Source organism: Atractosteus spatula, chromosome 6 (assembly GCF_055471065.1).
Source record: "Atractosteus spatula isolate fAtrSpa1 chromosome 6, fAtrSpa1.hap1, whole genome shotgun sequence".
In the NCBI taxonomy this organism is placed as follows: Eukaryota; Metazoa; Chordata; class Actinopteri; order Semionotiformes; family Lepisosteidae; genus Atractosteus; species Atractosteus spatula.
The window spans coordinates 63,140,021-63,165,299 of record NC_142711.1 but is presented as its reverse complement, the minus strand read 5'-3'; the positions used below and the strand labels follow the sequence as shown (position 1 = coordinate 63,165,299).

Below are 25,279 nucleotides of genomic sequence, written 5' to 3'. Positions count from 1 at the left end.
CGGAGCTAGGGCTTCAGCAGACAGAAACCGCCAGCCTCAAGCTGGGGCCGATGCGTGTTTCAAGTTCACTTCTGTAATAACTGTACAGAAACGCATCATCCTCTAAAGATGTCGCCAGGACAGAAAATGTTCCCAACAGAAGATACCCTGCTGTTGATGTCAAGTTCTCCACAGCACACAGCAAGGCTGGCTCCCAATTAACGTGCCTATTCAGGAGGTTCTCCAGCTCTCCGTGAGGAACACTGCGCTGTGATTGCTTTGCCCTTTGTTATGCGCTCGGATCCCCTAATGAGGAAACTGTTAATTGGTCGTTTAGAATGAAGTTCCAGGGTTTACTAATCAGCACAAATGAGGCTGGGTTGGCTGCCGGCCCACACCACAGACAAGCAGAATTCCCCCCTTTCCTCTTTTTGCTTTGTTGGGTTAACACAGAACTATTTTAAACAAATGGTCCGTTTGATTACCGCACTTCTCTCAAGATTGGAGTTTCCAGTTCCATGTATGAAACTGAACAAGTTTTGACTTTACATTCTCCCTTATTATTATTATTATTTCTAAGTCACATACTTCATACAAATTGAAGGATTTCTGTCCTATCTACACAGCTATCCTGAACAGTTATTTGGTATATTTTTAAAATGTTAACTAAACCGTATTATGTTATATATTATTAGTTCTAAGGCAAAAAACATTTTTTCAAAATTGCACCTCAAATGCTTTGTAGGCCATTGTCAAATGGCTGGAGAACATTTTGCTCAAATCTTGGAAGGGCAAGGGTGTTCCGGCTTTTATATCAACCTGAGCAGCCAACTCAACAGCCTGTTTCCTCAAGCTTACACATTAGATATAGGTTATTTCACAAGGTCCTTTACAGGTAGGTCCACGGAAACACTCACTTTCTCTCTCTGTACATTAAATAAGACTCCTCGTGGCCTGGGTGGAAGCATCACATTTATGCATTTAAAATAAGGAGCAACAATTAAACCAACGCAGTAACTAAAAGCTCAGGTGGAACAAAACCCTGAAGACACCAGGCGTTCCAGGGACAGGGACAGGGACTGGGACTGGGACTCCCACTTGATCCGTGTCGCACTTAAATCAACTGATAAGAGGAGAAACTCCCGGCCACAGTCTGGAAGAGGGGTCAAGGCTCCTAGCTCAGAACTGGACGGCTTCGGGTTCTAAGCCTCTGTGGGGACACTGCTGATGCAGCCTTGATATTATGGCACCATTATAATGGACATCCCTGCCTCCAGATCTCTCTGACCCTTCTGTGCCGCAAGAAGGCGAGGTGAACCTCTGAGGTGACGCTGTCTCGCTCCCGACATTCACCGCGTTTTAATTTGAGTTTCTACATACAACACTTGGATCCCCATTCCCGAGAAACACGACTTAACGTTTTATTCTGTAACAAAAGAAAATAAAACACACCTGTGACGTTTTTGTAATATGTTTAACATTTCACAAACGTTCAGCCCCGCGATTAAATGCCGGCGAACCCGACCCTGCAGTCGAGTTTATACGCTATCTACCCAATTTGCATCAGATCTGACATCTCAAAAATGACGGAGATCGAATAAGAAAGACAGGTTAAAAAACGGCATTTTGCAAACTGCTGACCGTAACGCAACGACGATGCAGCGAAGTCGTCGAACAGGAAATTCAAAGGGCTAAAGGCGAAATACAGGAGGAAAAAGACCAAAACCGCAATCTACGGAAACGATTAAAGCATACCTCTAGCTACTTCATCATTCACAGCCTATAAAACAAAAAATAAAGCAAAAAGCTAGAGCGATCCTGCTCATTTAAAAAAAAAACAGCTGTCTGATCTAAGCAAATAGCATGTGCTACGCGTTTTAACACTGACTGGGCTCCTTTTTTTCAGACACTTTTTAAGCATGCATTGCCACAATGAAACCCAAAAGTCACAAAAGCCGTTTTAAGCAATCAATGTTTTAATTATCCGAGTCGTAGCGTTACACAAACACAAAACGTGACTCGTACCCCACGCCCGGCTCGGCTCCGCTCCGCTCACAGCCAATGCTCAGCCGCTTCCTGGTGTGGGGGGGGCGCCGCGCTCACCCAACGAGCGCCAAGCCAGCCGGGCAAGAGGGCGCCCCCCACGCCTCACAGCGAGATTCCCGCACCGCGCCCTCTGCAGGCCATTCACCTCATGACCGGGCATCACTTTTCAAAGGACGGGACTGTCTCCCATCAAGCTACAGGTTGTCGCGGCGTTGGAGAACAGGGCTTTCAGAGCCCAGAAGGGAGTGGACAGTGTTGAATATGTAAAATGTCGGAACCTTTATTCTGCAGTTCAATGGTTTGTCCCGTTTTTCCAAAGTCTAAGCAGTGGCATGGTACGGGTATTCATGAAGACGTTGAGAAGTTACAGTTACAGAATAAAAACTGAAGTGTCATTTAATCATTTTCCTGCTCTGCATGTTAGACACGTGGCGTCCGAAAACGTGCCTTCACGCCTCCAGCGGCACCAATGCACTTTGACACTAACACTACTGTTAACACTAACAGCCGACAATTCATTATGATATCTGGAAGAACTTCTCGTTATTTTTAAAGCATGACCATGGTGATATATTCTATATACCGAGGTCCATATACCATATGTACTGTATTCAGTATATGCAAGTTGAACAAAAACGTTTTCATCACCACACACACACACACATACTGTATACGATACAATATGCGTGTGTACTCTCATGCAGTGACGGGCAAGCAAGGGGAAATTATAATTTGATAGGGGACACTGAGGTTAAATATTGGCAGGACAAGACACTGATTCCAGCCCACGGAAAGCCTGCTAACTCGCGTGTTAAATGAGGACAGCCTGAGCAGGACTGATAAGGAAGATGTGCTCAAATGGTCTGGTCAGTAAACAGCAAACAGAGGCGAGGGAGATTTCAAGTCTGCACGACCTGGATTAACAACGAACAGTCAGGGGATACACTTTAATTAAACAAAAAAGAAACGTATTTAATCTTTCTTCGCGCTTTAATTGAAGAAGAGACACAATTGAACCAGTTAAGAACGATCAGAGAATTAATTCTTGAACTTTAAGCTAGTAAATGGGATGATTTGCACACGATGCTGAGTTACAGGAATTAAACATCAACTGGTTGCTTGTTAACTCGGGAGAGGGGGGCATTTAATGTAAAAATACATACGTTCTTCAAAAAGAGATACCAGCAGTGTATTCATTCAGCGTTTTAGACACGTAATCCGTAATTATTAAAACGTTTTTTTTTTATTTTTTTCTCTCTTTCCAGAATCAGATGTTTCTATGTGCTTCACCATTAAGTCTTATTATATGTGACACTGGAGTAGTAAACTACAAGCGAATGCCGGCTCAACCACGGGGTCACTGAGCTCGATGCAGGCTTGGACTCGTTATCCCTTTTACAACATCATTTGCAGCCAAGCCTGAGCTTTAGATACAATATTGTGGTAGACTATTGAATCAATTTTTTCCTTTTCTGGCAAAAAAAGATAATAGTTTTCCACAGAAATAAAACTGTGAAGTTCTGACTGGGGGCGCTGACTTTATTCAGTTCAGTGACCCTTTTATGCTATTTTGTGTATTTTTTAAAGAGTTAGAAAATGAAAGAGATTATCGTGGTAGTGTTTGGACAGTGTTGATTCCACAAAGCAGCTCTCCAGACAAATGAATTTTGTGATTATGGTTTTTTGATAGCAGAGTAGTTTCAGATTTTTAAAAGCAGGTGTAAGGATTTTGCTATACTTGTAGACCACTTTCCTGAGCTTTGTAGAGAAGGCTGTGATTGGGGATTTATCCCTGATCCACTGCACACAAGGAGAATACACTTTCATCTCTGTTAAAACAGCAATGGAACTGTAGAAGGTGTTTTTTATACATAAATCTACATTCAGGGATTTCACCACTAAGTACTGTAGTGTCCAAATTAATGAATGGCCTTGAAGACCTATAACTAAATGTTAATTTGTCATTAAAGTTGAGGTATGTTTAGTTTTTTTTTTTTACTACAAAACTAACTAGACTTGTATGGCTTTGAATACTGTGTACATACATAGAACATCTGACAAAATATAGGGACTACACATGTTTCTAAATGCCTGATTTTTAAACTTTGCAACCTGAAGGAGGCTCCACATATAGCTTTCTATTGAGATTGTTAACCGGTCACGGGCAATATTGGGTGGCACAGTGGCGCAGTGGTTAGCATTGCTGGTCCTGGAGTGCTATCTGCTTGAAGACTGTGCGCTCTCCCTGTGTTCACATGGGTTTCCTCCGGGTGCTCAGGCACCCTCCCGCGGTCCAAAGACACACCGGCAGGTCAGTTGGCCCTGGCGCGATCGTGTGCATGTGTGTGTGTGTGGGTGTTTGTGTCTGTCTGCCCTGTGATGGGTGTGTCCTGCCTTGTGCCTGTTGCTTCTGGGATAGGCTCTGGCCTCCCCGCAGCCATGAAATGGAGAAAGCGGTCGGAAGATGGATGGATTAGGAATATTGGACCGCCTCTCCATGCAAGACCCCTCCCATTTGTGCAGCCTGTGCTTGTGATCTGCCTTCTTCAGCTCATCCCAGCTTGGTGGCCAAGCGAAATCACTAATTTCCAAGCCGGCTCAACCATGGGGTCACTGACCTCGATGCAGGCTTGGACTCGTTATCCCTTTTATAACATCATTTGAGGCCAAGCCTGAGCTTTAGAAACAATATTGTGGTAGACTATGGAATCCATTTTTTCCTTTTCTTCCGACTGGCACAGAAGGAATGACATTCTGTGAAAATGCAGCTTCTAGGTGTTTATACCTGTACACGCGAAAGACCTGGACATCCACGGGTTGTCTCCAAGGGCTCTAGCTTTGTCCACTCAACCCAGTGACAAAGTCAACCCAGCCGGTTTCCTCAGAATAAACAGTGAAACATGAACCAAGGAGGACCCAAGTGTTACTGTAGCAAGGACTGTAGCTCCTTGCCCAAATGGTTCTGAGAATGTGGGACAAGCTACCCACCCATGTAGTTGAAGCCGGTGCACTGGCTTGTTTCAAGACATGACTAGATGAGACCTTGGGATCACTCAGGTCCTGACTACCCGGCAAGGCAGATGGGTCCAATGTTCTCAGTTCATTAGAAAACTTTCTAATGCCCTGTGCGTCATCCAACCACGTGGTCCCATTCTAATTGGAAGTTGCTATCAGGAACATTTTTGTCCTTTCCTCATATGTTGACATGGAGCTCTTCAGCAGACACCAGATCCATGAGGTCAGCTCTGAATGGGAGTCTTAAAGATATTACATCCTGGTGATTCCAGAGCTTTTCTTTGATTTCCAGCTGTTGCTCTGGGGTGTGATCTGTTGAGGTTGATAATAACTTAGCTTAGATCTTGGGGGTTTTGGTTTTCCTCATGATAAAATGCCACAGCCAGTTTTGTTTCAGTAGTCATCCCCCTTTAACTCACAAAGGGTAATCAATGTGACACCCATAAGCATCTGAGATTTTGAGATTTATCAGTTCTGTTACTGAGAAAAAAAATTAAAGCACAATACAAGCCCCTTCAGGGAACAGGCCCTTTAGTTTAAAATACAAGGGAAGCTCACAAGCTGTTGCAAAACGCAGAGAATACAAAGAAAAACCTTGAAACAGGGCTGGTATAAAGGTTCCACTGATCCACCCTGAGCAAAGTTTGAGTGAAACTGAACAAGGGAAAGGCTGATGCTCAGTCTGAGCCTAATGTAGACAGAGGGCCCTGCAGAGTCGATGATTGACTGTTTGAGTGGGCATTTGCTTAAAGCACTGAGGCCTTAGGCCAGAGGATGTTACAGCTCTGCTGATTCTATAAGAATTGTACGAACAAACAAATATAAATGATCATCACAGTTAGTTTTGAGCTGTCAGAAAAAAGCAGATACCCAATTTATTACAGGGAGTAACCAATTTATTTACTCCCATGGTGAATTCAGCGAAACCCAGCTGTGGCTAAACAAGCAGTTCATTGGCTGAAGAAAGCAACAGTTTATCTCGTCCTAGACATTTCATTGCCAAATTACCCTCCACATTGTGTTGCTGATAAAAATAATTGCTTAGAGGCTGAGGGCATGTGTTTGGTCAACGTCTTCCAGGATCAGATTCATTACAAGAAGCAAAACCAGCTTTTCCTTTTGGTTTCCTTTATATGGTTCACAGTCAAAATTTGTATAATAATTTGTAGGGATTTTAAATATTGTTTTGGTCACTCATGTGTGAATTAATGAATGAATTAACTGCTTAAGGGAGATATTAGAAATTTTTTCCCTTGCAGGGAAGGATCTGACATGCCAACAACATGGCACACAATGAAGAAAAATAAAGTTTGGAAAAAAATGACTGAAACGTTTATCTCCTTGATACTGTACTTTTGAATTCTGAATTCATTATACAGTACTACACATACTATTAATTTAGAACAAGAAACAAACAACTACAAATATAAAATGTGCTTCACTTCTTGGACAGTTTCCTTTGAGTAGCATGTAGCTGATTATCCAAATAACTGTAAAATCAAATAGTAAACCACTGAAATACACCGTCCAAGGCAAAGTTTCATTTTGAAGCTCTAAAAGTCTGTTGCTAATACAACTACATGTAAAATGCAAACTTCCCAGTTAAAACTCTACATTTTAAATAAATGCAGAAATAAATGTTGATTATTAAATGTTAATAACTATGAATCCAGTGAAATGTTCACTGATTTCATTACTTAGGCAAACACAAAAAGATCTACAACATAATTCCACAATACATTGCCACCAGTAAGCAAATTCTGTGAAATCAAAGTTTAATCATTATACTGCCTACACAGCTGGAATGAACTATTAAGAGCAGAATACACCACCCACGCAATAACAAAGAAGCTTGGATTAATTCTCAGGCTTAATGATAAAAAAGGCAATCCAGCTATTTTACCTTCAATGCAACTACTGATCTAGTTCTAAATGCAAACAGAAGGTCAAGGTAACTCTTTTTCTGTTTCTTACTTATGATAAAGTACTTCATTTTCCCATCGGCTGTGCATGTGAAAGAAAACAACATTTCACTAGGCTCCCATCACACCACGAGAAGGATAAGAAATGAAGACGAGGCCATACGGCCCGCCCAGTTCGGGTGGTAGCTGGTGGATCCCAGGAACTCATCCAGCTGTTTCAGGAGAGAAGCCAGGGTGTTTCAGGGTTTTAACAACATGACTGGGCAGCTCGTCCCATGCTTGTCCTCAGTTCAGCATTTTTCTCACCCCAGACATGTGTCATCTATTGCTGGATTTACAGCCTTAAACCTTTGTCACTCCTTGAGTAAAATCAGAACATATGAGACTAATGTGTTAAGAAGAATGCTGGAACAGCTGATAGAATTTGTTCGTTGTCACCGGGTCGCAGAAGACAGGATGGAATTACAGACCTTGTCACACTTATCCTTCTGGCCTGCTGTGTCGCCCAGTTCCCAGCCACGATATAGTGAGTGAGCGAGTGGGCTACAGAGCCAAACTACCGTATGTACTCTCGTTATAACTGTTATTTTCAACAGCATGAGTTCAAAAAGAAATTCCACCGGAAATGAATGGAGATGTAACAGCACTCCCAGAAACATGACAGAAACTTTCTCACTTGGTTGGGTACCAGGTGCTTGAAAATTTAATGGAAGGGAGTGCATGTGTATAACGACACATGTGCTGGCCTGATGAGTTTGATTGAGGGGGGCTGTGATCGGTGTGTTCAGCTTTGCACGATACAGTAGGTGAAGGGACATGTTTTGGGAGCCAGAATAGGCTGTGAGTGTTTCATGGCAAGACTGCCATTCTCAGCCAATTAGGATTCAAACTGAGTAAAAGGCTGCTGTGAGACTGTCTGATCAAGTGCCGCGATACTCCTGCTGAGACATAGAAAGCTTTCACATGCTGTGCAGTGGTGGCAGAAGAGCAGCATTTCTGTTTAATAAAGTCTGGGCTGCCCTGCCTTTTACCTCCCAGACAAATTTTGCAAGTGTTTTTCCCTCAACCATCACATTTTACAGCATCAGTCCCAATATTTTCCGTCCACTTCCTAAATGCTTAATCCAATCCAAGGTCACAGGGAGACGGAGCCTGTCCCTGCAAGCAACTGGGAAGATTCCAGGACAGGAGCCAGAACCTGTCCCAGCAAGCAAGGCAGATTGCACCCTGGACAGGATGCCAGAGCATCGCAGGGCACCCAGACACAAACACACATACTCACTCAGGGCCAATTTTCACAGAATCCAATTAACCCACCAGTATGTCTGTGGACTGTGGGAGGAAACTCATGCAAACACAAACACAGGGAGAATGTTCAAACCCATCACAGACCCCAGCACCCCGAGTCCGGAATTGAACCCAGGGCCCCTGTAAGTCAGTACAGCTAACCACTGCGCTTCCCTTAGTATCAGTCTGCCAAAGTTACTGTATTTTAATTAATAAAATATAGAAAATAACTAAAACTAAAATTCTAAAAATGTATACAAAGAGGTGAAAAATCATGAGTGTTATATAACAGTATTTACTGTAAGTCCTCAAATTATTCCAGGAGTTGTTATGAGAGAAATACAGTATACAGAACACGCATCAGGTACTGTGAATTTATGACATAAATTTATGTTCGTTTAGAATTCAGAAAACCTTGTAACTAAAGTCATTGAGTTCCTCATTAGTTTTCCTTACGTTTTCACTTCAACTCTAAGATTACTTTACTTCACACTCATAACTTATTTCAAACCTAATCTTTCAGTGGAACTGGAGTAAAAGAGTATGAATGTCTTATTTTTTTTTAGAAAAAAGCTAATAACGGAAGGTGGGATGTTAATTGGATTATACTGTTCATGGGAGAATCAGCAAAATATCTTTTTCATTTCATTGTAGTGGAGAATACAAATCCTTTACTGAACATCTCAGCAATTTGCGGCATTTTTTCTACTCAATTATAGCCAAAGAACAAAATTACAGAAGTGAATTTGATTTCATGCCTAACAGGGTGAAGTAATAAGAATGAGAGATATCAGGTAAATCTTCAGACAGATCATCATCTTCAGAGCAGGGCTTATTACATAGCTGTACTCATTACAGATCTGCTCTTCATCAAAACAAAGCAAGCTCTGCTCAAGAGCACTGGTGCAATTAGGGGTTACAAAAATAGAGAATTGCAAAAAACAGGCCGACTGGGATAATCAATTAGCAAAATAAATAATCACAACCCTTAAATTGTAAAGATTTTGCCAAGAATATACACGAATGGTTGGTGTAATTAGAGGTACCCGAGTACAGCTTTGGCAAGAAGAATTCTAAATCAAGGAAACTGGGATAAAAAGTCTTTATTAATAATGATAATAACACAAAATAAACAACACAACACAACACAGAAAACATACAAATTACCCTATTTACACACAGAATAACCCCAAACTGCTACCAAGTATTCAAAATCTTGGTTACACAGGCCAATAGGCGAGATAAACTTGCCTTCTAAACTAAACAGGACACAACCTAGAGTTAAATCTCTCTCCCTGTATGTCTAGATGTTACAAAGTGAATGGGAAACCTATCTCCCTATTCTTAAAATGGATTCACTAACCAGAAGAGGTCATTTCTAACCTAGTGCTTTTTTTATGAAGGAAACCAGAGTTTCCTAAAACAACAGACTTGCAAACTGGTTTCATACTTAACTAGAATCTGGTTGTAAGTCCAAACAAGGACTTCTCACCTGGCACAGTTCTCCTCTTCTCTCTCCTGTTATGTCCTCTTGTTTTCTGTGTACCTGTTTTTTTGTCCTCGGTTCCTGGGCTGTTAATGACTCTCAATGATTTATCAAGACCTTAATTAAGGTAAACCATCCAGCTTCTTTGATCAATGTGTCTCAGACTAACCTACAGTTCAGTAAACACCTCAGTTCCTCTTGCTTTGAAGCTCCCAAGAATTGCAAATGTTGACACATGACAGGTGTTGTCTATTGTCTATTGTCTCTAGGTACTGAGATACCTAAACAGCCACTTCAATAGCTGTAACAGTACAGACAAAGTTGTTTAAACAACATAGGAGTCCTAGATTGTAAGATCATTTGGCTACAGACTGTAGGTAGAATCATATATTCCACAAAGCTGTTTGGGTTTAAATACTGTACACACATTGTGCCCCAGTAACAAAACTGTTAAAATGCAGATTGGCAAACTAGAGGAGAACAGCAGTAGCAGTTGCTCTAGGCATTAAGACATAAGCTTGTGTTATGCGCTATAGCTGTATATTGTATAACATACTGTATAGATACGTTAGAGTAATATTTCTGGAACAAACTGCTTAGTTGTTAAACTGGAAAGAGCAAACTTCATACATTACCATCTATATCACAGATCTTCTATGTTAGGCTACTCATAACCTATAATTCATGTTCACAGCTGTTCATCTGTCCTTCTGAAAGTGGTGCTCTAATCATATTCCACTTTCTCTATGTTGAGTTTTCTATAGAATGCTATTTATCCCTGATTCACGTAGGTTAAGCAAAGCTTTTGTTATTGCCTTGTCATTTTGTTTTTTTTCGTGTTATCTTTAGAAACCCACTCAACCCTTTGTTAAAACTGTCACACCAAGCTAACTACAGATATGGCCTTGCTTTTGGATGTGCATGTTGCAATATGTTGCATTTATAGGTGCCGATAAGGAAAGAGATGCAGCTGTAAATGTCTGAGTGCAACTGTAATTTTGGAGAAAGGTTCTTTAATGATATTTAGATTAATACAGTAACCTTCACAGCATACTATGCTAGAAAATGATCCTTGCAGATCGTTTTTTGTATTGCAAAGGTGAACTTTTAAAGATATTAAAATATGTTTAAGGAATGTCTTAGGCGAATGGATTATATCACCAAATAAATGAAAGCAATGGTTTAATACAAAACGTTGTAGTTAGCCATCCACTTAAAGATAAAAGATGCTTGTGGAAGCCCTGGGTAATGGCATATTGGTGGACAGAATAGGATAAATAGGACACAAAACTTTACGAATTTAGATGTGACAGCTCTTAACAGTTTTAAAATTTAATAAAAATAACAATTCAGCTTCTCATGTCTTGGTGTCATTTGTTTTAAGGAGTATACAACTGGTCTGCGAAGACATTCGTTTTCTTAGCCACAAAAACCTCGCTAGTCATTCATGCCTGTAGTTTACTGTATGTAGTGGTCTATTACTTATTTTAATTTTCTTTTTTTTTACGAACTCATGTGCCTTATTTTGGTTTTACACTCATTTTTGAACAAACTCATTTTAATTGAGACCCACTCTTTTGCACCTCCTGGGCAGTACAAAGCTCGTTAAACAAACCGATCAATTGACCACAATTTCGGAGGACATTTTGTTAAAAAGAAAACCCTGTGTCACCAGTGGAGGGTGGAGTGTCACTGTGCTTGGGACTTCTCAAACAGTACTGCGGCAGTGTCCTTACCGTCACTGAGGGTCCTGAAGGGCAAGCTCTCTCCCGTCTGCCTGTGTGCCTGGGAGGTGCAGACACATCTGACTCATCACATCTGGGTGGGCACACCAGTCCAACCTTGTGCCTCCTTACCTCCCGAACACTGACTAGGGCTTTTTCACCGTCCACCATGTATTCGGGTTGTTTTTTTTCAGTGCAACGAGCTGAAGAAACGCCTTAGCAATTGAAAACCTTGAGCAGAAAATTTAGCGGGGGGGACACCCTGTTCCATTTCGTTTTATTTTAAGGAGCCTTAGGCACCTTCCTAAAAGCCAGCAGTCCAGCTGAAGTCCCGATGCCAGCTGGTACAGTACCTACAGTGACAGAGTGTTGCAAGCACACAAGCTCCTGGTGAAAGGGGTGAATGAGCTGTAACTAGCCCAGCGCAGAGCTCTTTTCTGCCCAAAAACAAGACCTTCAAAGGGCTCGTGCAAAAAAACTAAAAGATTTTAAATACGCAGAGGAGTAAGATGAGGGAATACAAATGTTATATGAATCATTATAACTAATGAATCAGTTAAATAAGATTTTTTTTATATATGTGAAATAAATGATAAATTCTGTTATAAAACGTGCTGGAGACCATATCTGATATGATCTACTTCTGCTGTACATACTCCAATAATTGAAACACAATTTCCTCTCTCAATGATGGAATTATCTGAAAATGTATAATGAGTTATCATGAATGGCAGAACTAACGGGAAACTTTGTGTATCAATATGTTAATTTGTGTTATACAACAAGAACGAGTGCTTTAAATATAGATGTTAATATTCAAAGACACTACAAAGACGAATTTACAGAACAACTCGAGAACCCTTGAAGTAGACCCTGGAGTGAAAGTTATGCAAGGCCAACAAGGTAATCACAATTCATTTGCATTGGGGAAGATAAAAGAGCTGAATTCAAACAGCTCTGTGAAGATAACTTTGTCAAATTATTTGCTTCTTTGTCAGCTCTCTCAGCCCTTTAATTTAAAAATAAAGTGCCACAGTAGAAATTGAGATTTGTGTTCTTACTTGACTGCTCCTGGATTTGTTTGTGCGTTATAGCTTAGTGGTACTGGGGGGTGGATTTAAATACATGTGCATATGAAAGACACCAAGAACTGAAAAATGAAGTGACATTTTATTAAATTTCAATTAAGGGGGAGGGGGAAGGAAAAGCTTAGAGTTTTCTTATAAATGAAGTCAGAAGAAATGAAACAATATGCTTCTAGCGTTGTAGATATGTAGTTGGTGCCCGCTTTGCTCTATTCTCCCTTTTTAACATAAAAATCTCAAACATACTGTTTTCTGCACGTGTTGAATTGTGCAAAATGAATTACTTTTTCAAAAGTTGTACGTTTCGGAAATATACATTGCTGAACAAAACACTTTGACACAATCAGGAGTTAGAATAAGTTCTGAGAATCAGCAGTTCTCAAAGCTATTGCTAAAGTTTTGTACTTTTCTAACAATGTTGTTTTCTTTATATCGCTTAGTTTGGGTGAGAAGAAACTAAGCCTTTCATTTCAGCAATGTTAAATTCACATTAATGAAAATTTTCAAAAACATGATCATAACTCAAAGTAAATTATACATAAGCAGCCAATACTGTGTGTAGAGTAGTAATATAATACTGTAGCTAATCCATTATATTTAGCACAAATACAGTAACTCTCAATGTCAAAGGTAAGATGGTACCTTTTTTACTTTTAACTTTTACAGTATATTAAAAGAAGCTGGTAAAAGCTTCAGTATAGGATTCACCATAGAAATGTAACCCTGCATAAAGAAGGAAAAATTGTTGATTGACAAGATTAGAAAAATACAGGAATGTGTGTTTTTAGAAAAAAAAAAACATTTCTGAATGCTTACAGGGAATTTCACTACAGCAACATCAAATGTTAAAAAGAATAAAAAGTGACATTATCATATGAAATAATATTTCCTAATGCAATGATTAGGAAATTTAAAAATATAGTTCTGCTGGGTATTCTTCTATTTCATTCAGCCTCAGTAAAATATGGTCATCTATACTGACTGCAACAACGATGCCCTCCATTAAAAGTGAAGGTATATGTAATACAGATGTTTTAGTTTTCCAGTAACAGCTTCTAATGCTGTGGTGATAGCATTCTCATTCATGTCCAGGCATTCTCATTCGACTTTTTATAGGCTGAAAGCGATCATCTCATAAAGCACACCTGAAGAAGGCTCCACGGCCGAAACGTTGTGTTCTCTTTCTTCTTTTTTTCAGCATGGAATAAACCTATTACTTGTTCCTTTGCATCTCATAAAGAGCCCCTGTATGAAGTCATTTTCTACAGCAAGTGTGTTCAGTCTGTGAGCTGTGATGAAACAAGAAGGGAACAGTGCTGGGGTTCCTGCTTGAAGTCCTCATCATCTTGAGGCAGTACTTCAGGGAGAGTTCATTTTAACCTCTACTTGATATCAGAAAGGTACTGTACATTTGGTAAAAGCACACATAATTATTTTATGCAGAGCAGCTTTAAAATCCCACCCATTTGGCGATTGGCAAACAAGATGTCAGTTTGAATGTTACCATTACCTGGCCAAGATCCTTTCATTGGGAAAACTCGTCCCATCACACTCGCCTCCAGAAAGAGCTCAGAAGGGAGCCATGAAGCCTCTCTTTGGATGCGGCAGGGTTAGTGCCTGGCAGTACTGAGGTGTCCACATGAAAGAGTAATCCATACTTACTGACATGTTCATCTACCACGTCTTTCTCTCCAGGCACACCCACGCTTGGCTGCTGCAAGCTCACCAGAACATGTTCTGGAACCCAGTCCAGTGAGCTAATGTGCTTTCCGCTGATGACTCAAGGTCAAGATTTCTAGGTCATTGCCGATCTTTTAGTGCACTTAGTAATGTACGTATCAGTGGGACCTTTTCGTAGCACAGAATTACATCTCACAATAATTGCGAACTCTGACACTGGGCCACTGAAGATCTGTAGTCTTGCTGCGAGAGGAAAGAATATCCAGTGCTCACATTTTGGTGAAAATGCTATTACTCTAAAAGTAGTAAATAGCTGCATTCTTCTTATTAAAAGAGCATTTCCCCTTAAATTCCACTCTGACTCGCAGAAAGAAGAAAACCATGTTCTGGCTGTGTATCCTCTTCAGGCCTGAGTACAGTTTAGCTCTTTACTTGAAGGAGCGCCACAACCAAAATGTTACGTTTTTCCACTTTATACTTTACAGTGTGGAATTAACTTGTACTTATTTCCTTATAGCATTTTGACCTAAATGCCTGGCAGTTCTTTTCATAACAGAAAGTGCAGTGATGAAACTGAAGGCTCAGAGATTTAACGTTTAATTCCTAGAAAAAGTTTTTAAAATGCTTTGCAGAACATTTGCAAAGCATTCATGCAATCATGAAGTCAAATGAGCATTTTATGGTGTAGTGACACTTACTTGTTCAGGCTGACAGGATTCTGAGGTTTGCTGCCATACTTACCTTGAAAATGAGGGATCTGCTATTATGTCCTTAGTTTTATGGGCTTTTCAGTATCTCATTGAAAAGGGAGGGGGGGGGAGAGAAAGAGTTAGATAGTCCAGAAATTCATGTATGCATAATGCATAAAGCCATATTTTTAAAAGAAAAGATTTTTTTCATTATGCAGAACAATGTTGGGTCACTAGACAGTCTGAGAAAGGCTAGCTGACGAGACAGTCCTATCTTTCACATTTTCCTTTCCTTGCTGAAACTGCATTTTTTAAAAAGTACCTAGTACCAAGGATGGGGGTATTAAATAGGAATTTAGAAAACATAGTTAAATCACAGATAAGACTGATAACACTGTGGGTTCACAGTCCTTTTGGTCTCTTGTTTAGGTTCTCTCCATTAGTCACTGATTAGCAGCATGAAGGTAACAAATTTATAGATAAAGCACATTAGCCATAATCGTAAATTATTAATGTATAGAGTGCATGATACTTGTGTTAAATTAGCATTTTCTTGCTCAGCCTTTTAAGTTATATTGTGAAGAAAATAAATCCCATTTAATAGAAAAATGTTTCATTTGAAAGTTACAATAAAATAATTATCCTCAGTATCTTGCATTTGCAATAATAATATGTTATTAATTGATTTGCCTTCAAAGGGAATTCATTTGCATTCAAGAGCACTAATAAGAATCATTTGAAAAGCATCCTAACATACAAAGAGGGCTTGGATTCAAACGGTCTCTCCCTGCTCACACAACATCTGGACGATGAAGGTATTGCAGATTTACAATATGCAGGCAAGTGTTTTTCATATTCACAGATGTGGCACAGATGATGCCAGGAAGAAAGTCTTTTATGCATGTATAAATCATCAAAATTATTTGCTTTGCAATAAGCACAAGTACTATCAAGTTTAAAAGGTATTTTTTTATACAGTATGTGGTCAGTACATTTTTAATATTTTAACTCATTTAAATATGCACAAAGGTTGTCAGTCTGATAATGATCCGTTTGAAAATGCTTATGTGTATTTTGTTTATCTCGGTCATCTCTCTTCCATACCTGCACATTCACACAGAGACGTAAAAACACTTCTAAGAGTTATAATCAGCTTTTGATTCAGTACAATTAAGTGCAATTAGTGAAACTGATTATTTGACTGTTGGAATAATTGTGGAGAGTCCCTGATGCTGTAGGCAACATACAACTGGAAAGAATGTATCAGTACATTTATGCTTACCTAAAAAGCCTAATTAGATCAGATAAACAAAAGGAAATACATCACTGCATCAATTTTAATTGCTTACCTGTGTCTTACAAATGCGTCGAATAATCATTATACAACAAAAGCTATCTAGTGGGATCTCAGCAGCAATTTATACAAAATCAGCTTTAATAATAACAAAGGTAGCTTAATTCACTGAAGCTACTGTAAAGCAGCAGCCTTGTCTTTCTCTGCCTCTTGTCCTAATTGGGATTAATCTCCAATCCAAGCCACAGTAGCATGTGAAATATAGTGGAGAAGCCCTCTAATAAATGCAACCAACAACTCACAAAAATAAATGGAGAAAATGCAATTTAAAAAATACATTTCAATGCAAAACAATTTAATACTTCTATCTTTATGGGTAACACAATTCTAAAACATGAAGCAGATTGAAATCTGCTAAATGTTTAAATGAATGCAGCAACTGGAATGTTGAATTTTATCTGACAGGCGCTTGTCAGGAAGGATGTGCAAGCGAGTTCTCACAAGGCATTCTTCTTGTATTTTTAACACCAGCGATGTTGAAAGGTAAGTCCAGGGTGTCTGTAAAAGAAGCTGGCCTATTCAGGGACCTGTTTCACGGACAATGGACAGTGACAGCACATGCCGGACTGCAACACAAAAGAAAAGCGTCCTGCTGAATTAACACCCAAGGAAGGCGCTGCATGTCCATTCCCAGCCACGGGAGATGAACACTGTCATGATCAGCGGGACTGATGGGGCGTCACCTTTGTTCCCTTTTGTTCTTCTATTCCTAGTGAGTTCTGTGGCTACTTGAATCCTATTCCAGCAGAGTGTCAGATGGGTCCATCACAGGGCCCACACACAGACAACACAACATACAGACGCCAGTTACAAACAGAACGATTCAAAACAAGAGGTGGTGGGTAGCAGATCTCATCCAGCTGTTTCTTGAAAGTTACCTTTACAAATGTAACTGTACCATGATAAAGTCAAATTATTTTGCGATATTCCATAATATCAATACAATACAACCATGATTTTCTTACGGTACTTCTAAAAACTGTAGCTGTCGAATTCCCAGGTCTCACTTAAATTGTCAGTAGTCTCTATAAAAGCTGAAATCCACAAATCCAAGTTTTCATTCCTCAGCTGCCTTCTTCCAGCCCTGTGTTTCTTTCTCTTCGTCTTTATCTTCAGGTACGTATCCCTGCGTTTGGTTTTTCTGATGTTCAATTTTGCATGAAACAAGCAAACAAGTTGTTACCTACAGTATGTAACTGTACGTATGCTACCGAGGATTGTTTTTCATATGTTAAAGTTAAAATGTTTTGGTCATTTTTTATTCCACTCTGTTCTCCAGCTCGTCCAGCAACATTCCAGACCTTTATTGAAATGGCTCACAAATGCTTGACTGGAAGGAACACCAGCAGGTGTGTGGGCCTTCCTGACCAAGACTGGGCTTGTTGCAAGTTTCTTAGTGTACTGACAGGTCACACAGTCCAAACAGAAGGCGCATTTTTTCAAAACCACCAAATATCTTCAAATATTTAAAAATATCTTTCAGTGAAGGTGGCTTGTCCTATAATATCATCCTGTTGCTCACTGTCACGTACAACCTTCAGGAAGCTGACATGTTGTTACAGTACATAGGGTAATGGTCATCAGTACCCAGCCTGTCTATCTAAACCTACAGTACCAGTACAGTAAATTCCTTAATTACCATGGACACCTGTGCTCTGTTTATAGATGAAGGATAATAATTTCATATTTATATAAACATGTTATTAATTCATATGGTGAAATCTTTTCATTAAAGGATATTACCTTTTTGTACAGCTGGGTCTGTTACTGGAAGGGCAGTACCTTCCTTGAGCAGTTCTCCATCCTGGAGCTGAACTCACACCCTTCCACGTACAAGCATACAGCCCCTGACCTCTCTTCCACACTGTAGAAAACACAATGAGATCCCCTCCGAAATTAATGCAAAGAAACACTAATAGTTATGCTGATCAAGAACTGAAAATATATGAAATTATCATGAACTGAGTTCCAACCAGTTACAAGGATTGTAACATAAATTCTGTAGGGTCTCTTAATGAAAACAGTCCTGTTCCCTCTGGAATGCAAATGAAAGCCTCAAGTAGTAAAATCAAAGAATCAAGTAAGAATCAAGTCAGAATTATTAATTATGCCTGCACGTACTTCAAGCAATCACTTTAACAATCCGTCTGCTCAAACAGAAAGTAGCAATTGTAAGCCTTTATAAATACTGTATATATAATATTACTGTACTGTATGTATGGAACAATGTTTTGAATTAAATATTTCATATTAGGCTGCCCCAAAAACAAAACTCTCCAAAATGGCAAATGTATATTCACAGTATACAGTTAATTTGTGATTCACATATTGGATTTACTGCAAAAACATTTTCAAAATATGGAATCTGGTGCCCAAGGGCGGATTTTAAGCATGGAATGTCACAAATTCTTTGACTTGCACTTGCAAAGTGTAGACCAGTTTCTTTAAAGATTCACCGAGGTACCAAGTGCTGACTGTGCTTCAGCCAGGAATGCCCCAACAGGCTTTGCAAGCCTTCTCAGATGTCCCAGGCTCAACATTTATGCACTTCTGCGACATCCCAATGCCAGTGACAGGACGTTCAAACAAGCTAAGCTGCTACTAAGCTGGTGGATCAGGACCAGGATCCTACAGAATAATTGCAGTGGCTTACAGAGCACTGTGATGTCTCTGCAGCGCTGACGCTTTGCCACCATTGACACTATAAAAGATGTGGACCACTAAGATTCTCATGTAGACCATCTAATACACTGTTTTAGGAAAACATCAGATCTTGAGTTACTTCAGGTAGGTAGCTGCGTCAGCAGCTGAGTTAGTTATTTTATTGTCCTGTCTTGATCATCTTACACCTCAATAATACGCTGCTTTGCACATTCCACAAGCAGTTTCCAATCTTTAGTGGAAATAAGAATAAATACAATTTCTTACCAAGATGCCCTTGTTAAATTGAAACCAGTCTTTTCCTAAATAACTGGACGGGTTATGTTTACCAATTTAATGTTTTTTTGAGACACAGGGGTGTATGAAGTAAAAAAAAGAGTAAAGGTTAAATGATAAGTGCATGTGAAAAAATATGGAAACCCCTTGAATACTCAACATAACTAAGTGGGTAATTAGAATCAGGGTGGTGAAATAATTGGGTAACAAATAAACAAGAACTGAGTTTGAGCAGCCATGTCCTATGTACTGTAATTGCTAGAAGCTTTGAGAGTTCAGTCTTCAGTACAAGCTAGTAGAAACATGTCATGTCATTAGCAGAGTTTCCAGAGCACCCCAGAAAAAGAGTAATTGATACTTATCTGAAGAGGGTTACAAAACCATAATTTAAAAAAACCCATTAAATTAACCACTAACTTCCAAATGGGATAAGTGGACTGAATGGCCTTCACTTGTTTACAACCTTTCTCAACATTTGTGACTACATCCATCCAATAGTCATAAGTCTACAATTGGAAAATAGAGCATGGTGACTACCCAGGATAGGTCGTCTAGCCAATTATTCCCAATTATCTAGAAAGTCGCAAAGAACCCCATCTTCTTAGGATCTACAGGCCTCTCCCGCTGTGGCTAATATCACTGCTCAACCCTCAGCCAACAGGAAAAGACTGAACAGGAAATTTTTTAAAGGGATGATAAGCAGGAGGAAACCACTGCTCTCTAAAAAGAACATTGATGCCCTCCTCAAATTCTCGAAAGATATCATGAACAATCTACGAGACTACGAGGAGACTATGGTTTCTCTAGATGGAGAGACGTTTTGTGTGGCAAAAACCAAACACTGTCTTCCAACAGAAGAACCTCTCCTGACCATTGGGCATGGTGGTGGGAGTATAATGGCTGCTTTGGGAGTCATGCAACAAGACAATGATCTTAAACATTCAATGGAATCTACACCAGTAGCTGATGAAATTTCGCAGTTTGGATTGGCCTAGTTAAACTCTGGGCTTAAACTGTATTGAAATGTGCATGTCGGGACCTGATGCAAACTGTTCATTCAAGAAAACCCTCAAATGTTCCTGACTAGAAGTAGCTCTGTTAGGAAGAATGTGAAAGAAGAATGATGTGAGAGACTGACAAACACTTAGGAAATGTGTAGTTGCTGCTCAAGCAGGTGCCACCAGTTACTGAATCAAAGAGGTTGTTTACTGTTGGATTATTTTGTTTAAATAATTCAAATAGATATTTAGTCTTTGTGCTACACAGTACATTTAATCAGGTTATGGCAATCTTTTAATAAGACTTTCACTGTTATGTAATAAATATACAAGCATATGGACCGACAACTTTTGCCCTGAATTATGGCTGTGTCAATGCCTGCAGTTACTCTGAGTAACTCTCGCCTTACAAATCACTGCCAACACACAGAACGTTGAGTTTCTTTGTTAGTTTAATTAGTTATTCATTTATTATCATAATCTGGGATGTTCAGTCATGATTCTTTAAATTTCCTAAGCACCTTTGTTGCCGATTATAAAATTTTAATAATTTAAAAGCTTAAGTTTTAACTTCAAAATAGGCGCAATTATTATAAAATAATGGGCAATAATTAATCTTTTTCTTCACAATCATGGAATGGAATTTAAAATTTTAATTCTCCCATCTTGATAAAAAGCAGTCTTGATACCTGATTACAACATTTGTAACATTTAATGTAAAATTATGAATTGAAAAGCTTATTAATTTCTATCAGTAAAAAAGAAACTTTAGATCCTAACAATGTTTCTTGAATTGAAACATAATCATAAGATTATTTTAAAGTAGTTATCACTAACATTTAAAATGTAATTATGCAGAAGAGTATTTTGAAAAGAATACCATAATACTGGTGGCAATAAAGTAGTTTCAGAATTAAATTGTAATTTTAATTATAAGGCACTGATGCACAAAAGAAAAGCAACATTGTAGTCTAATGATTTTAAGCTGATTGTCATGAGGTTAGTGTAATATATGCTCTTACCTGAATGAGAGCAGAGGCAGTGAATACTCATTCTATAACATTACAAGCCAGAGACACCAGTCTCGCAGCCCTATCTTAAATGAGGGGATGCATTTTTGAGCTGTTTCCTCTTAGTTACTGGAATTGAGATTTTGCTTGTCTCTGGCTTTCTCAAAACTCTCTTATTAAGTCTTGTGACAAAATTATATTACAACTTTGGTTGTTTTGTGTAAATTGTCTGTGATTATAAAAAAAACTATTTTGAAAGCCTTGAATAAACAGGATCTTTGCCGTCTTAAAGACCTAAGCAGCACCCATACAAGGCTGGGCCTTTTGTCATTGGCTGACTGGGATCAGGAGTCTCCAGTGGACCTCAGTCTATATACTGTATAAGCAGTGACTCCTATATGAACTACAGAGCACTTACAACCACTCCACTTCTTCTGAGAACTTGAGAACCTGACGAAGATGGCTAAGAGAGGAGAGCAAAAGAAAAGCCAGTGATTGTGATGTCATCAGGCTCTTGGATTGGAATGCACTTGCCAAGAGTCCCATCGTATTCAAGATACACAGTACATGATCATCAGACAGATCGATTATTGCTCAATCACCTTTTATTACAAATATTTATAGAGTAAATCAGCTCAATAACAGCTACATAATTTTAGGACATTTTGTAATCCAAACAATTACGTTTCTTTCTTGACTATAACTACTCATCTTTGTAGGTATAAAAATAAAAATAAAAATAAAAAACAGATCCCTCAGGAAGGAATTTGTAAAAGCAAATTTCAAGCAGCGGAAAACTGTTTTATTACTGAAAATTGATTAATTAGTTTGGTGTTTCCCAATATTAGAATTTTTTTCCTCCGGCATGGGTACAAATTAATCTCAATTTTGTTTTTTCCAGACAGTAATTGTTATCAAGACTGTAAATGAAAATGATCTTAATCTCAAGACAGAGCACGCAAGGAGCACAGTTAATTTTCTCTGGGGATGGATTAGAGGCTGTCACAGTTTAACTGAGCTCACACGTGCGATTGTACAGCTGGGAAAGGGGAGAACAGTCAGAACAAAGACAAAAGTCTATCCATGAGTTTGGAGGAAAAGCAAAATATGACAATTAATTTAATGGACAGCTAAGAGCTACACAAGTATTCAGCTGGAAAGTATTGGGATCACAACCTAAACGTCCTGAAAGGCTAACCAGCTCACAAGCTTGTCTGCTAACAAGGCTCTGCTACACAGGCTAGCTTTCAGACTCCAGAATAACCAGATACCTTCAACCAAGTAACAGAAAGTACCAGTGGGCAAATTAAAGGCTAGATTTTTGCTGGATGTTCATTGTTAGTTACAGTAACTATGTGTCTTTTTTTACAAAAAACATCACACACTTAACCACATCTTGAAGTTACCTTCCATTGTTCTTATTTAAGTTATACAGTAGATTTAAGTCTGATGAGTGGCAGCTGATCATGTAAAGCAATGATAACCAATAAGACATAGAAAAGAAATGTGAAATGCAAAAAAAAGTAATGAAAAACAAGTGCAGATAACGAAGTTGATTTTTATTTTATAGCCAGCAGCCATATCACTCTGCAATTCACAACTGGCAGCCCACTGAAGCTAAGCAACCCAGTCAGTACCTGGATGGGAGACCTCCTGGTAAAAACAAAGGTGGTTGCTGCTGGAAGAGGTGTTAGTGGGGCCAGCAGGGGGCGCTCACCCTGCGGTGCATGTGGGTCCTAATGCCCCAGTTTAGTGACGGGGACACTATGCTGTAAACGGGCGCCGTCTTTCAGATGAGACGTAAAATCGAGGTCCTGACTTTCTGTGGTCTTTAAAAATCCCAGGGTGTTTCTCGAAAAGAGTAGGGGACTTACCCCAGCATTCTGGCCAAATTTCCCCCTGGCCTTTACCAATCATGACCTCCTAATAATCCCCATCTCTGAAGTGGCTTCATCACTCTGCTTTCTTCCCCACTGAGAGCTGGTGTGTGGGGACCATACTGGTGCATCATCCAGGTGGGGCTGCACACTGGTATTGGTGGAGGGGATCCCCATTACCTGTAAAGAGCTTTGAGTGGAGTGTCCAGAAAAGTGCTATATAAGTGTAAGCAATTAATATTATAATTATTATTATTTTTATTATTTTTGGATTGGTGTTGAGTTTCAAAATATACATCCTTGTCCTGCATTACTTTTTAACATACTTAAATATGGAGATTATCAGAAGACACCCAGAAAAGAAAACAAGCACTAACGTGTTACAAAGAATTGTAATATATTTTTATGGTTCTAAAATTAATTGGAGAGGAGTTAAAGTTATGGATCATAATGACACTTCAACGACATTAATCCATCCTTGAACTAGTAAGGATTGGTGATAGATATCTAATTTGTTTTCTGCTCCATTCATGTTTTGGGAAGTAGTTTCTGATCTAAATAAAGAAAACCCTTTAAAGATTTGTAATAGGATATTGATAAAAATTCAAGATAAATCATATACAGTACTCAAACAGGAGGAACTTCCAGTACACACATGTAATCCCATCTTCTTTCAACATGTTTTTTAAAATTGAACAAACCTTACATATTACCAGTGTTGATATTGCCTGAAAAAAAAAGTGTTTTTTTTTTACTTTACAGAACTAGCTTTGGAAACCAATAATTCAATCTATCCACCCATTATCTAACCTCTCCAGGGAGCCGCAGCCTAACCCAGGAAGCCATGGGCAGCGCCAGGCAGGATACACTCTGGATGGGAAGCCAGTCCATCGCAGGGCAGACACAAGCCACACAGACACAAAAGTGTGCACACTCGCAACGGGGGCCAGCTTGCCCTGCAGACGATTGCCCCAGTGGCATGTTTTTGAATGCGGGAATAAACCAGGGCACCCATGGGGAGAACATGCAAACTCCACACAGACACAAAACCCAGGTCTGGAATTGAGCCCAGGGCCCCAGCTCTACGAGGCAATGATGCTGACCACTGTTCCACTGCACCTCCCGAAAAAAAGCATTACATTTTTAAAAATTAAAATAAAATGAGACCATTGTGAAAAATAACCCCTAGAGGACTATTTTTAAATGCTAGTGGCCATTGGGCTGAACGTGTCTGAGATTTAAAGAATTTAAAGGAAAGCAGCTGAGGGTGCAGAATCCCAGGGGAGGAAGGGCAGGGCAGTCTGGCCGGTCTGTACTGCAGAGAGATTGATCTCCAGCTTGTCTCCGTGCGCGACAGTGAAGAGAGAAATCACATTTCTGTTTCTTTTAATTAAAGTTCCTTGCATTTCTTCAAAATGGATTTACAGTATCAATTTGAAAAGTAGAATTAGTGTGAGATGATTTGCAGAGCTCATTAGTGGTTCATGAGTTGAGAGGCGATTTTTGTTTTCATTTTGATGCCACGTTGTTGGTTCTGAAGTCCTATGCAAAAACATTTGCACGCTACTGTTTTAAAAATATGCAAATACCAATAATGCATTGTCAGGGGCATAGATTAAATTAATTTTGGGACAAACAATCATCACTTCAAACGTTAGGCATCATTAAATCAAAAACTGTTCAATTCCTGTTCAGTGCACATGACATTCACTACAAAACTCCATGTTAATTATAAACCCCATCATAGTGATGATAATCAGTTAATTAATGGAAGTCTGCCTAGTTTTACTCTGACAATCCAATGCATGAGTAAATTTATAATCAAATGACACTAATTATTATAGATTGTGTTTAAGCACAATTAAACAATGAATATGCCTGGTGATTTCTGTAAAGTCTTTTTGTTTACCATACCCTCCAGCACCACTTTGTGATCATACTTTAAGTATGTTTTCTACTTTAGTAATAATAATGTCACAACAATTGAATGTGCACTTTTTGGATCTACCCTTATCATTCATTTCTCTCAAACTGATGGATTTGTGTAAGTCAAACATTAATTAATTTGCCAAGCATGCACTGTAAAACTGATATTTTAATTAAGATGACATCAAATGTACTGTATTTCCACTGACAGACTCTCTTTGTATTTAGACATCACCGTGTGTAGTTAGACTTCTATTTTCTTTA

At 39.1% G+C, this 25,279-nt stretch overlaps 1 protein-coding gene across 1 annotated transcript in view; it reads right to left on the bottom strand.

Annotated features, from left to right (window-relative positions):
• The window catches only part of tpk1 (thiamin pyrophosphokinase 1), a 120,112-nt gene extending 118,055 nt beyond the window's left edge, over positions 1–2,057 (bottom strand). The window contains exon 1 of the mRNA XM_088919006.1: positions 2,005–2,057. The gene's annotated coding sequence lies outside the window, so the exon portion shown is untranslated. The remainder of the gene's footprint in view (positions 1–2,004) is intronic.
• Positions 2,058–25,279: the final 23,222 nt, after the last annotated feature.